Raw genomic sequence first — 12,532 nt, forward strand, 5'->3', positions numbered from 1 at the left:
GCCCTTCACAGGGAGCATCGTGATGCCTCATTATGACAGGAAAACACTTTTCCCTCTATTTTGCCTTGGGAAATGATAGGCATATCATTTCATATCATTTCATATCATATCATATAATTTCATATCATTTCACATCATATCACAAAGCTAAAGATTTTGCAGTCTGACAGCAGATTTGGACATGAAATTTAGAACACCTGCATGCACTGCTGAACCTCCTCCCTTCTCTTTTTTTCTTCTCGTGTCTCTCTACATTTCCAGTAAATCAGAAGGGAACAGCCCTCTAGAACAGGTTGCCCAAGGAGACTGTGGATGCTCCATCCCTGCAGGCATTCAAGGCCAGGCTGGATGTGGTTCTGGGCAGCCTGGGCTGCTGCTTGGCAACCCTGCACATAGGAAGAAGGGGGCTGGAACTGGATGAGCACCGTGGGCCTTTGCAACCCAGGCCATTTATGAGTCTGATTATTGGCATTTTCCACCTCATTGTGTCATTCAAATTTTGTAACCAGATCTCTTCAACCACCTCCCCTTTTCTCACTCCTTGCATGCCTGGTGTGCTCTTGCACTGTAACCCTGCAGACACCAGCTGACTACAAGAGCTGCACAAGTTACCCTCCTTGCCTATGGTTTGTTGCAGTAATTCATTCCTGGATGGAAAAGCACATGTAGAAAAGTGTTGCTATGACACTAGATGACAAAGAAAGTCCTATAGCCAAAATGTTTTGCACCAGAGAGGCTGTCAGTTGATCCTCCAAATGCAAGACACACAAAATGAAGCGTTCCTTTCTCACTGGGATTCCAAACATTTTCTCACCTCTGACTTTCACTTGGAATGTCGCTTTGTCATCTTTTGTTTCACAGCTGTAGCTCCCTCGGTCTTTCAGGGTCACATTTTTGACCATGAGCTTGCGGTGCGTCCCCTGGGAGATGATGGTTGTCTTCTGGTCCTGCTTCACCTCTGTTTGATCTTTCTCCATACGACAGCTCCGCTTGCAGCTGACACCTCACACACCAGCTCCAGGTCTTCAGAAGGACTGACTGATATTTCTGGAGTTGTTTTGGGCTTGTTGACAAAATTAATGGCTTCATCTGAAGAAAAAAAGAGAAAGTGGTTTACATCCTGACTCAGGCTTATTCAGCACAGCATGAAGATACAGTTAGAACTGACTGTAATGTCTCTGCTCATTACATTTGGGTGATCAAGTTTCACCTCTGGTGGTACTCACATACAAACGTCTGCTTGATTCTCCTGTGTAAGGAAAGAGTAAGTTCTATGCAGACAGTTCTTATTTCTTTTAATCAATTCTGTATTCTGCACACGTTCTTCTGAAGCTAAAATGAAGGCAGATAAGTAACGTGTTTGCAATGCATGAACAAACCTATTCAACACTTTGTCTCTAAGCTAACAAGCAGAGTTTGATGAGCACATAAGTATTTCATGCCCTTCATTTCATCCAGACACAACCGGCCTGAGGAGCAAGCTGATGGCTGTCAGCTACAGGCAGACCTAGCTTAGTACTGCATTTCTTACAGCAACAACTGTTGCTTTCAGTCACTGGATATACCAAGGCCAATTGCTATGCCAGGCACATTTATGGCATCAGTGAACAAGTAATGCATTAAAAATTGTAATAGACAGGAGCCATCTATTCTTTTAAAACTAGGTGACCAAAGAAGAACAGTCCCTCTAGAGTCAAGCTGTGAAGAACTAATAGCATCAATCAATATCACATAGATAGATTACTTCCCTGCCCTAAGACCATCTTGTGACCATTTGGTGCTCCTAATTAAGCCCTCTTAATGGCTTTTTTGTCTGAGCCATGTGACATTTTGTGATAGGAGTTACTGCTAGTGTTCCCTTCACCCTACACCAAAGTAGGAGGTATCCATTCTCAGGGAATCATGCAGGCTTCCTCTGTATTTGATGCTCAGAGACAGCCCCAGAACTTTTTAAATCTTAGCTTAGCTCTCATCCAATAATGTTCATCAAACAGTGCAACTTGTCCTTTGGGGATGCCTTTGTTCTGCATCAACCAGTTCCAACGGAGTCTTCTTGGCTTGTTTTAGAACAGTTTTTCAACAGATAAAGCCAGGGTCTTTGAATTACAAAGTGAAATTGCAGAATGCATGATTCTCAACTAAACAGAATGGGAGGTGGGATGCAGGGTGAATACCTGAGCCAACACCACCTGCAAGCAATCCTTCAATATCTTAGGAATCTCTAGCCATCCCAAATCCAGTGTTGGGCTTGATCTATCATCTCTGCTGAGTTTTTAGCTAGCTGATGGTGAGCATAATGGTGGTGATGGGTGAGCAGTCGGACTAGAGGGTCTTAATCAACCTTAAGGATCCTGTGATCAGAGGAACTTGAATGTGCTGTTAAAGATCACAAGAGCTGCACTGCAGCATGAGCATACACAGCGAAAGGTTTTCAGTAGAGCTTCGGTTCATAAATGAGGACTGGGTTATGGAAAATATGCTCAAGAAATAAACCAGAAAACAGATCTTAACGCCAGGTTCTGTGAATGCAGCCAGCTGAATTTCACAGATATTGAATTTCAATGACAATTTCTTGTGTTATTTTACCCACCAGCTCCACCCTGAACAGGAACATGTCAGTGACAAGCATTACTCCTCCAGGCTTGACCTGACAGTGCTTTACTTGCACTATGAGCTAATGGCTGTGCTTACAGCACCTCAGGGAGACACCTCAGAGATCACAACGTCCTTCGGGTACAGCAGGAGACACTCAACTCTCCAAATGTGGAGTTTAATTTGTCAAAAGAGGAGACTGGATTCCCATGCTAAGAACTTAGGACCATTTCAGTCATAGGTTTAAAGATGATGTAAGTGCTGAGGCAATAGATGAACTAGAAGAATGAAGCCCAGATGTCAGGGCTCAAGTCGTGACTCCAGCCCCAGCTGCAGCTAAGGCTGTCTTGAATTCATCACAACACAGTTACATTATTTGCTCATACTGTGGATTTGCATAGGAACAACAGGAAGGTCAGAATTGCTTCAATAGAGCTATGCAATCTTTGTCCTAAATACTGGAAACCCACAGGGTTGGACAAATCAAATGAATTAATTCTGAAGTGCTTTACATGGATTGTGATCCTATGTTTGCCTCACAAACTTACCTGAGACTTTCCAATCAAAAATCAGAGTGTCATCTCCAGTTTTGCAGATGTATGTTTCCTCATCTTCTTTCGTTACAGGTGAAGCCAGAAGATTATGCAGTTTCCCTTTATCTTCCATTGTGAACTTGTTACTAGTCATGATTTCTTTGCCATTTTTGTACCACTTCACCAGGACATTGCAAACAAATTGAGCCTAAAAGATGGAGATATCATTCAGGACCGAAAAGAAAAAAAGAATTCCTTTATGGAAATTAATTGGAGCTCAAAAGTTAGATGATGAAACTGGCCCCTATTAACACACACTGGAATAATTGACTTCAAAGATTCAAAATCTCACCACTGTCTTAGCCAAAAGTTTAAGCCTAAGGCCACGGTCCTATTTTACTGCGGGTAATGGAGTTTGTTTTCCAACTTCTTGTTAACATATCATTTCAAAACAGCGCACACAGCTGAGTTGGGTCTGTTGAGACAGCGCAGTCAGAGCTGCTAAAATCAAGTCCGGATTTTGCATGCATTTGTTCTGCAGTTCCAAGAACACAGATGGATAATACAAATTCAACAACGTTCTACAGAACGCCTGTCTTTTAGGAGCTCGAGAGCCAGCTGATGGACACTGGGATCACTGAGATCCTGTCAATACATTTAACTCCATCCTATCATACAGTCAAATTTCATTCATTTTTTCAGGAACTGTCTCTTATCATTGTAGTCCCCTCACCACTGCTGGATGTGAGCCCAGCCACACAAAAGCAGCTGCTGGTTTTCACTGCAGATACTGCAGGAAGGAGGAACAGCCTCCGGACTGGACCAGCTGAGCGTGGCCCTACCAGGATTTGCTCCAAAGGTCGTATTACCAGTAGTGCTTCCTGATGAAATACATGGGGGTCCTCCTTTGATTCCAACCCCAACCCACCCCACCATGCCCCCTGATAACATCCATCAGGGCCACATCTCCACAGTTCCTGAACACCTCCAGGGATCCCACCACCTCCCTGAGCAGCCTGTGCCGGTTAATTCTGGGGGCAGACCTGCCAGTATGAAATATTATGCTAACATGACAAAGAGAGAGAAGAAAAGCAAAATTAAGACTAGCTGACAAGCCTTGGCAGGAAGTTCTGCTCTCCATCAATTTAGTCCCTGTGACTCTTCACAGGTCTCTTCTACATTTTGGATCACTGCAACAAAAAGAGCTGTTGACATCATCTCTCATGGCCACCCTGAGAGAAGAGCAGGAAGGCTGGGATGCTCTTTTTCCTATCTTTCCCTTGACTTCCTCTATATCTTAGGGACGAATCACAGGACAGAACACAGAAATCAAATGGCTCTACAAAGCAGATTGGCCAGTTCAAGTCAAAACAGCCACTGAAAACACCCCAGATGCTGTCTGACAACAGCTGGACTGTCGGGGAGTCAAGTGAATGCAGTCTGCTGACCCTGGGCCGGAAGAGGACAGCCCAGACTGTCACATACCTTTCACTGAAAGCTGATAGAGCATTTTATCTCCCTCACAGATGCACTGACAACTTCCAGCATCATCCATTGAGACGCTGTGAATTTTCAGGGTGTGTTTCTTCCCCACAATGTGCAGTTCCTATTTTTCACTGGCCTTGAGCTCCTTCCCATCCTTCATCCACTCCACAGTAGCGCCTGTGTCTGAAAGCTCAGCCTGCAGTTTGGCTTCCTCACGCAGCCGAGCGGAGATCTTTTCTACATCTTTGCTCTTATTGGTAAATCTCACTGCAGCACCTGTCAGGAGCAAAGGCCTCGTTATTTCAATTTAGATCAGGCTAACGTGGTCAATGTTTGCTGCAAGATCCCTAAAAAAGTATCACCTTCTGTTCCTGCACTCATCATTGTGTCAGTGCTGAGCAATTCAAGATATTTCATTTGGTCTTCTTGCCGGATTTACTAAGTAAAATTCAACCAAACATCTCCTTCTACTGATTAAGAATGCTCTAAACATGCTTCTGCAGAGGTTTCCACCCAATGACAAACAGGTCCTCCCATCATGAATCTTTGTTCTATTTTGTCATGCAAAGCTGATTGATAGAGATATTATTGGAATGATTGCTCCCCTACTTCTAAACTATTCCAGTGCAATCAGAAAAGGCTGTCTGAACCTGGAGCTGAAAGTACTGCTCTATGGTGATGCAGTGGTAAACCTGCTGACTGAATGCACTGGCCAGTAGCTGTGAACTGCAGACATTCATCAGCTGGCATGAAGCAATCTGGTTCAGATACCAAGCAGCTGGGTAGACTGGCTTACCCTACACTCAGTGCTATCATGTTTAGGTCATTACCAGGACTCACATCAGTCCATGGGATGCAATTTCAGGTATTTGGTACAGGCAGTGAATGCCTGCAGCCCCAGTTCTAATCATCAGATCACAGCAACTATGCCTTGACTGTAAGAGGAAAGGAGAAGGATCAAAGCAAACACCTCTCACTCTCATCTTGCTGCTGACATCAACATTTTCGGCAACAAATTTCACTTCTGCTCCACCATCATTCTTGGTGATGTTCTTTATGATTAGGCTGTGAGTAGTTTGGGTTCTCTTGATGATGCAGGTCTCGCTTTCCTGTAAGACTTTACCACTGAGGTACCAAGTGCTGCAACACATTGTTGTAAGATCAGTAGTAAACATGGCATCCCCTCCAGGTACAGCTTCACCAGTTGTTAGGGGGGATTTCACAACCAGGACTGGTCCTGAGGAAGAACATGGAATGCTCTTTAGATGCAAGTCTGGTATCTCATTTAGAGATGGAAGATTAAATCATGGGTACATTTCTACTTCTCCCTTTGCATGAGTGCTAGAAGAAGCACTTCTGTGCTTAAGATCTGTTACAGAAAGTTCTGCCTCTTGCACATGTGAGATATCAAAAGATAAGGATATTCACGTCTCTGTCACAGAAACAGAACTTGTATCACTTCAGTGGTAGCTGGAGGTTGATAGGAGATAAGAGAACTAGGAATAAAGGAAAGCCTTTGGTGTGTTAATGCACTGCTATCCTTAAAGTCAAAGGAAACATCTTTAGGGAACCAACACAGCTGCTCAGCACACACTGACCCATTTCCATTGGGGTTTTTGTGCTTACCAATGTGCACGCTCCCTGGGAATTCCAGATACAGGCTCTATCCATGTGCATTGACTGCAGACACTCAGAACTGATCATCAGCCTCTTCAGACAGATTGCTCACCGTGAACTCTGGGACGGGGACATGAGACTCGTGGCACCTCACCCACGTGAAGCCAGTTAGTTTCTTGCGTTCCACAATGTAGCCATCGATTGGAATGGGGCGGTGCATCTTCGGAGGGGACCATGCCAGCGTCACTGACGTTTCTGTTTTATTTTTCACCACGGGGTCAGTTGGGGGCTGGGTGGGAGGTTTTCTGGGAGCTGAACAGAAATAAATACAGAAATATTAGCATAAGGTCATGTAGGCTGGAAAAGACCTTCAAGATCAGCAGACTCAACTTTCAGCATGACCTACTGAGTCCCACCATTAACTACTGTGCTACCTGAGGACATACATGACAAGCTTATTCCTGCAGGTATTTGCATAGTGAATATATTCACCCTCTGGTTGCTTCGGAACATTTTAGAGGTTAAAATCCCATCAGACTTTTTCACTGTGTGCAGCCACTGATACAGGCAGGAGGCTGGGAATTACCTGATGGGCTCTAGTTACAGACTACTGACACAGTAAAGGATTGATTTCATTTCATTTTGGCCATCAAAAAGTTTGGAGTCTGGTTTAAGTCACCCATCTAGACTCCAATTATAATCATATGGAGAACAGCGCATTCAGGAGAACTCATCTCATCTTAATAAACCTGAATGAAATCACAGAATCATAGGATCACGGGAGGGCTTGGGTTGGAAGAAACCTTAAAGATCATTAAGTTCTAAACACCCTGCCATGGGCTGGCTGCCCACTAACCAGCTCAGGCTGCCCATCACCCATCCAACCTCGCCTTCAACACCAAGGACAGGCACCCACAGCTTCTCTGGGCAGCCTGAAATGGAAGCAATGAGCCACATGTTGAAGATACTCAAACATTCATGACTGTAGAGAGAGCCAAATACTCCATACATATTGCCTGCCTCGTCAATGGTATTAAAATGCCAACAACAGACTCATCCAGCTCATTGAAAATGGTGTGAACAAGGCGTACAGGATTCTTCCAGCAGCGAGTTAGATCTGCAAAGTGTAAAAATAGGAAATCTCAATGCAATGCAATTTTCCCTCATAACATAAATAGACACATAACTGTTTTGTGGTGCACTGTTACCAGCCTGTCAGTTGCTGTTGGTCAGTGCTAGATGCCAAAGGTCCCACTAACATAGCATGAAGCTGAAAGCTAGACGCTGGAATCAGATCTCCTGACCTTACCATCAGAAATCGAGATGTCATATTTTGCTCAGAGGTGCCTGCTTGTAGGAGGGACAGCTTCCGAGCTTTTTCTGCTCCAGGAACCAGCTCCAGCTTCAGGATTTAAACAGCAGTCAGAAATTAAACTGAGCTTTGTCACCTCCATCAAACAGAAGGAGTGGTTGGGTGGTACAGCTTTCCAAATAACTTAGAAACTGTCACAACAATCAGACGCCTACCTTTTCTTTTTGAACTTGTTAATACATAGAGCTTAATAGCATCAGAATGCCCCAAGCACTTCAGATAACACGACAGCTGTAAACCCTTCTTTAAGGATTCCTTTGTTTAACCACTGAGTAACTGTAATTCAGTGGTGCTGGTGGGAGAAGGGAAGTCCTAATCTTCCCAGATGGTGAATAGAGCTGATGTTCACATGCAGACTGGTGCTGCAGCACAGCCAGAAACCACTCATTTGGGAAACACAGCACCAAGAAAATAATGGGAATAGCTTCATAAAATCAGGCAGCTTCACCCAAATTTCATGTCAGGTCCATTATTCTTCCTATTTTCAGGAAGAAAGGTTTTCCCTTTTTCTTGTAGTTTCATTTTCTTTTCCTTTCATGCAAGCAGCTTTGTAGCTTAAAAAATTGTTTTCTAATCACCTCCTGGTGTGGACAAATCACACAGGTTTGACTCCATGTTTTACATAGTTAGCATTTTATATTTGTTCCAGTATGGAACTGTACAGCCATAGAATGGCCTGGGTTGAAAAGGATCTCAAAGATCATCCAGTTCCAACCCCCTGCTATGTGCAGGGTCGCCAACCACCAGACCAGGCTGCCCAGAGCAACAATCCAGCCTTTCCTCATAGGAGAGCTGCTCCAACCCTCTGATCATCACAGTGGCCCCTCCTCTGGACCCACCCCAACAGCACCACAACCTTATTGTCCACAGAAAGCATATAACCCTCATTCAATTGCCCTTCCACTCAGTTTAGAGCACTACTAAAACCAGCATCTTCACCTTAGCTCATCACACTGCTGCAGTTCCTTTTACAAGGATTTCACTGGCAAAAATTAAATCAAAGCCATCACAAGGGATTTAGCACAGTTACGTGTTACTGGCTACGAGAGCTGTCAGCACAGTCACCTGTCAGGCTTTGCTGCTGTTCTCTTTATGTAGAGGCACAACAAGGTTCAGACACCTCACAGTGCAATTCTCACTTGGACTGTAAAGAAAAAGGAGGCTTGAAAAGCAGCGTGTGGAAAACAAAGAAACAAGAATTAGAACAACAGTGGGGCCATGGCACTTGTAGGAATTGTTCTGCCTTTAACAGCAGAGCATTTCAAGAAGTAATGAGGGCATTGCAAACCAGACCAGTTTGGACAGATTAACAACTGCAAGTAGTGGGTTCCAAAATTCCAGACATGAAATCAAAGATAGAAAAACTCTTCACATTTTCATCTCTCAATTTTTCGTACATTGTGCATTACAGTGCAAACAAGTCTTCACATACAACTTGGAAGCTAAAGACAAGTCTGACAAAACAGACTGCACAAAAATGATGGATAATTAACAGAGCAAATTGCTCTTTCAAAAACAGAGTTTATGTCTTCTGGTCATAACACTTCAGAAGCCTCAGAGGCTTCTTCTCCTTTGTATATTTTCATTAATCTTAGATTTTGTTTTCATTCAATGTGACCTCACTAAACAAATATTGTCTAAGACCATGAGTATCACATAAATGTGCAGATCTCAAGCTGCTCACTTATCTAGTACCCTTGGCACGATGCTTTATTTTCCTCAGCTGATCATCTAGATTGTGCCTGTTGATTGTGCAACAACAGCCTGTTGGTCTCGATTACCTGTGAGAGGCTCTAACTTTGGCCAGGAAAAATCATTTGAGGACAAGTAATTCTCTTGGAATCAGTAAGGCAGTCTTCCCATTCTTTCTTACCAGCACCCATCTTACATGTTAATAAAGGCTTCTGGAAATCAGTTTGAAGATCAAGAAACAATTCAGTTCAAGCATATGCAATCACAGGATTTGTACGTCACCTGCAAAAGTCATTTTATTCTATCCACAATCTCATCCTACATGCAGTTCCTTAGAGGGTTCCTTAGGCACACCAATCCCATGCTCCTATTACAGACCCTTGCATAAGACAGGTGATATACCTACAAGATTATCTACAGCTTAGACTATGAAAACAGGGAGTCTAGCTAGAGAAAATTATCTACCTGTGCTTCTGAGCAATCTGTTAACCACTCTCATACAGTTCAGGCCAATCCAAACAAGATGCAATGACATGTCAGCCACAGAAACAGCTTGATTTTAAGGAGTTTGTTTGGACAAGCCCCTGTTGCATACGGTGGTCAAACATGCATTACTTGGGGGCACATTGTATTTGATTTAACACATCCTCTTACCTTTGGCTTTGCACAGAGTCCAAAGTCTATAAGCTTCAAATTGTCAATCAGCAGATTTTCCCGGTGGATGAGAAAGCAGTCAGGAATGATTTCCACCCAAATGCCCAAGGAAACATCTTTTCTCTTCTCTTATTTCCTGCTGTGGACAGTGGTTCCCAGTCTACTCAAAGCTCGCTCGCTCTCGCTGTCTCAGAGATCTTCACTGACTGCTGGCAAGTTCCCATCTTCCAATATCCCAGGTGGGAAATACTAGCTTGTATCTGTTGGAAAGGACCTGGGGACTAGGAGGACAAGTGGTGAGAGACCACAGGCTGAATGCAAGCCAGCAGTGTGCTCTGACAGAAAAGAAGTACAACAAGATCATCAGCTGCATTAAAAAGCAGCACAACCAGACCAGGACAAGTCATTCCTGCTTCAACACTCACTGGACCACATCTACAATACTGTATCTGGTTTTTGGCCAGGAAGGATAACAACCTGAAACAAACTCTGTGGATGACATCCAGCCTGTGCAGGGGGCTGAAGCTCCCACTCAGAGAAGAGAAGCTGGGGAGAAAGATGTTTGTTCAGGGTGCAGAGGAACCTCATGGCAGCTTCTCAATGCCTACGGGGTGGGGAGAGGGGGTGCGTATGAAGATTGACTGAGGCTCTGGCCAGCAGGTCACGATGGGATTGTGACAGGAAACAGTCATACACCTAAACAGCAGACTAGATAGAAGGAAATAGCTTTCCAAGCACTGAACATATTACCCAGAGAGAACATGCAGCCTCATCCCTCGCAGAAAGTGATGATGAGAGTGGGAAAAGCTCTTGAGAAACTTGGTCTCACGATTCCCAGAGCAGCAGGTTCAGGCACAAATCTCTACAAGTCACCTCCACACCCAGTTCCTGTCCAAGCCCATAAATCCATCAGCTTCTCAGCTGGAAGCCAGTTGCTTCTAAAACATACAGACAATGATTCATTTTTCAGAGGGGAAAGGTTCCTTAGATAGAGGGATTTCATAAGATGCCTAGGAAAATGCTTGTGCTGTAATGATTTGCTTTACTGAGTGATACCAGCAGCTTACAAAATGCCAAGCTCTAACCTATTGGTGAGGAAATATTCAAGCCTTCCAGTACCTAACCTGTGCTTCAAGACTTCAGTGACAGAAAATCCATTGGATGGGGCCAGAGGAATGCATCTCACCCCATACCCTCTGTACAGCCACCATTTGTTTAAAGGATCACTCTTCCTTGAGGCACAAAACTAGAGCAGGTTACACAACAGACTGACACCACAAGGGCTTCTCTCGAGATACAAACTGCAGCAAAGAGCATCACAAAAATGTGAAACCAACACTCAGATCAGATCTGTGTCTCTGCTCCGCTCATTAGGAGCATCATGTTTTACTCCCCTTTCAGAGGAAGATACTTCTTCAAGGATAACAAAATCCAGCTCAGCTACAGAACACAGTACCACATAGCAATAAATATCTAACATTTCCTGTAGGGAAAGAATCCTAAGCACAAGTTATTGTCTGAGTTTCAGCTGGGACTGAATTATCTTCTTCAGTGTCTGATATAATACTACGTTTTCATTCTAGAGAAACAATGGAGATAGCGCAGTGATGCTTACAGTTGCTGCCAGGCAGCGTTGTACAGAGCCACAGTCAATCTCAGCTGAGAGCCCAAGGAAGTGAGAAGGAACAGAACTAGGACAGCTGACTTAAACTGGCCAAAGGATATTCCATACTATATGACATATTGTGGAAGGAGTTTTGAAGGGGGTATAACTTCATGTAAATCTCTTCCACTACTAGGAGGCTAACTGGACACTGATTGGTAGGTGGTGAGCAATTGCTTTTGCATTCATCATAACTATTATCCTTTTCTCTATCTCAGTACATAATTCTATCTCAACCCATGAGTTCTACTTTGTGTTACTTCTCCCCCCTTCAGTTCTCTCCTGCAATCCACTGGAATGGAGTGGAGTACTGTAACTCTCTCTGCCAACAGAAAAATAAAAACACATTCATTATTATTTATGGAAGACTGACTGCAGTTCAGGCTCACTGGTTTGAGGTCTCTGGGCATAACCCTGACTGTGAACAGAAGCAATTGCTGAAACAGTCTGTCAAAAAAAGACTGGAGCTTCCTCTTCCAAAAGGCGGTCCTTAGAAACAATGCAATCAAACAGCTTCCCTGTAAGATAAGGTTATCTGAAAATGCATTTAGAGAGTATCAGAGAAAGATAAGTAAGAAAGACAGCACAGAAAGCAGAAACTATTTCTTACCTCTATGACTATAAATATTTCTTTGATGTCTCTCTTACGTGATCCAATGGGCAAACATGTTGATGACTTCAGTTCTTCATGGCATCAATTTCTGTTTTAGCATGAGGCAAGTCATCCTTAAGAGACCATAAAAGCAAGCGATGAAATCGCTAACTACTGTGACATACCAGGTACCACATCTGACTGCTGTGGAACAGAACAAGCACATATGGGACAGTACAAAATTCAACATCAACTCAGCAATGACTGACATCACTCCCATAGAAATTCTGAAACAGAGCTGTGAAAAATGAAAAGTAAAACATTCAGCATTT

General features: G+C 43.6%; 2 long non-coding RNA genes across 2 annotated transcripts; both read right to left on the reverse strand.

The window, feature by feature from the left end:
* Positions 1 to 820: 820 nt before the first annotated feature.
* LOC146754271 (uncharacterized) lies at positions 821 to 4,838 on the reverse strand. Its single transcript, XR_014939043.1, has 3 exons — positions 4,611 to 4,838; positions 3,141 to 3,333; positions 821 to 1,089 (listed from the first exon to the last, which is right to left on the reverse strand). It is a non-coding gene; the product is annotated as an uncharacterized LOC146754271 (long non-coding RNA).
* Positions 4,839 to 10,587: 5,749 nt separating this feature from the next.
* LOC146754272 (uncharacterized) lies at positions 10,588 to 12,316 on the reverse strand. Its single transcript, XR_014938876.1, has 2 exons — positions 12,219 to 12,316; positions 10,588 to 10,883 (listed from the first exon to the last, which is right to left on the reverse strand). It is a non-coding gene; the product is annotated as an uncharacterized LOC146754272 (long non-coding RNA).
* Positions 12,317 to 12,532: the final 216 nt, after the last annotated feature.

Source organism: Coturnix japonica, chromosome W, assembly GCF_054131305.1.
Source record: "Coturnix japonica strain WE chromosome W, WE-NBRP24, whole genome shotgun sequence".
NCBI classification, from domain to species: domain Eukaryota; kingdom Metazoa; phylum Chordata; class Aves; order Galliformes; family Phasianidae; genus Coturnix; species Coturnix japonica.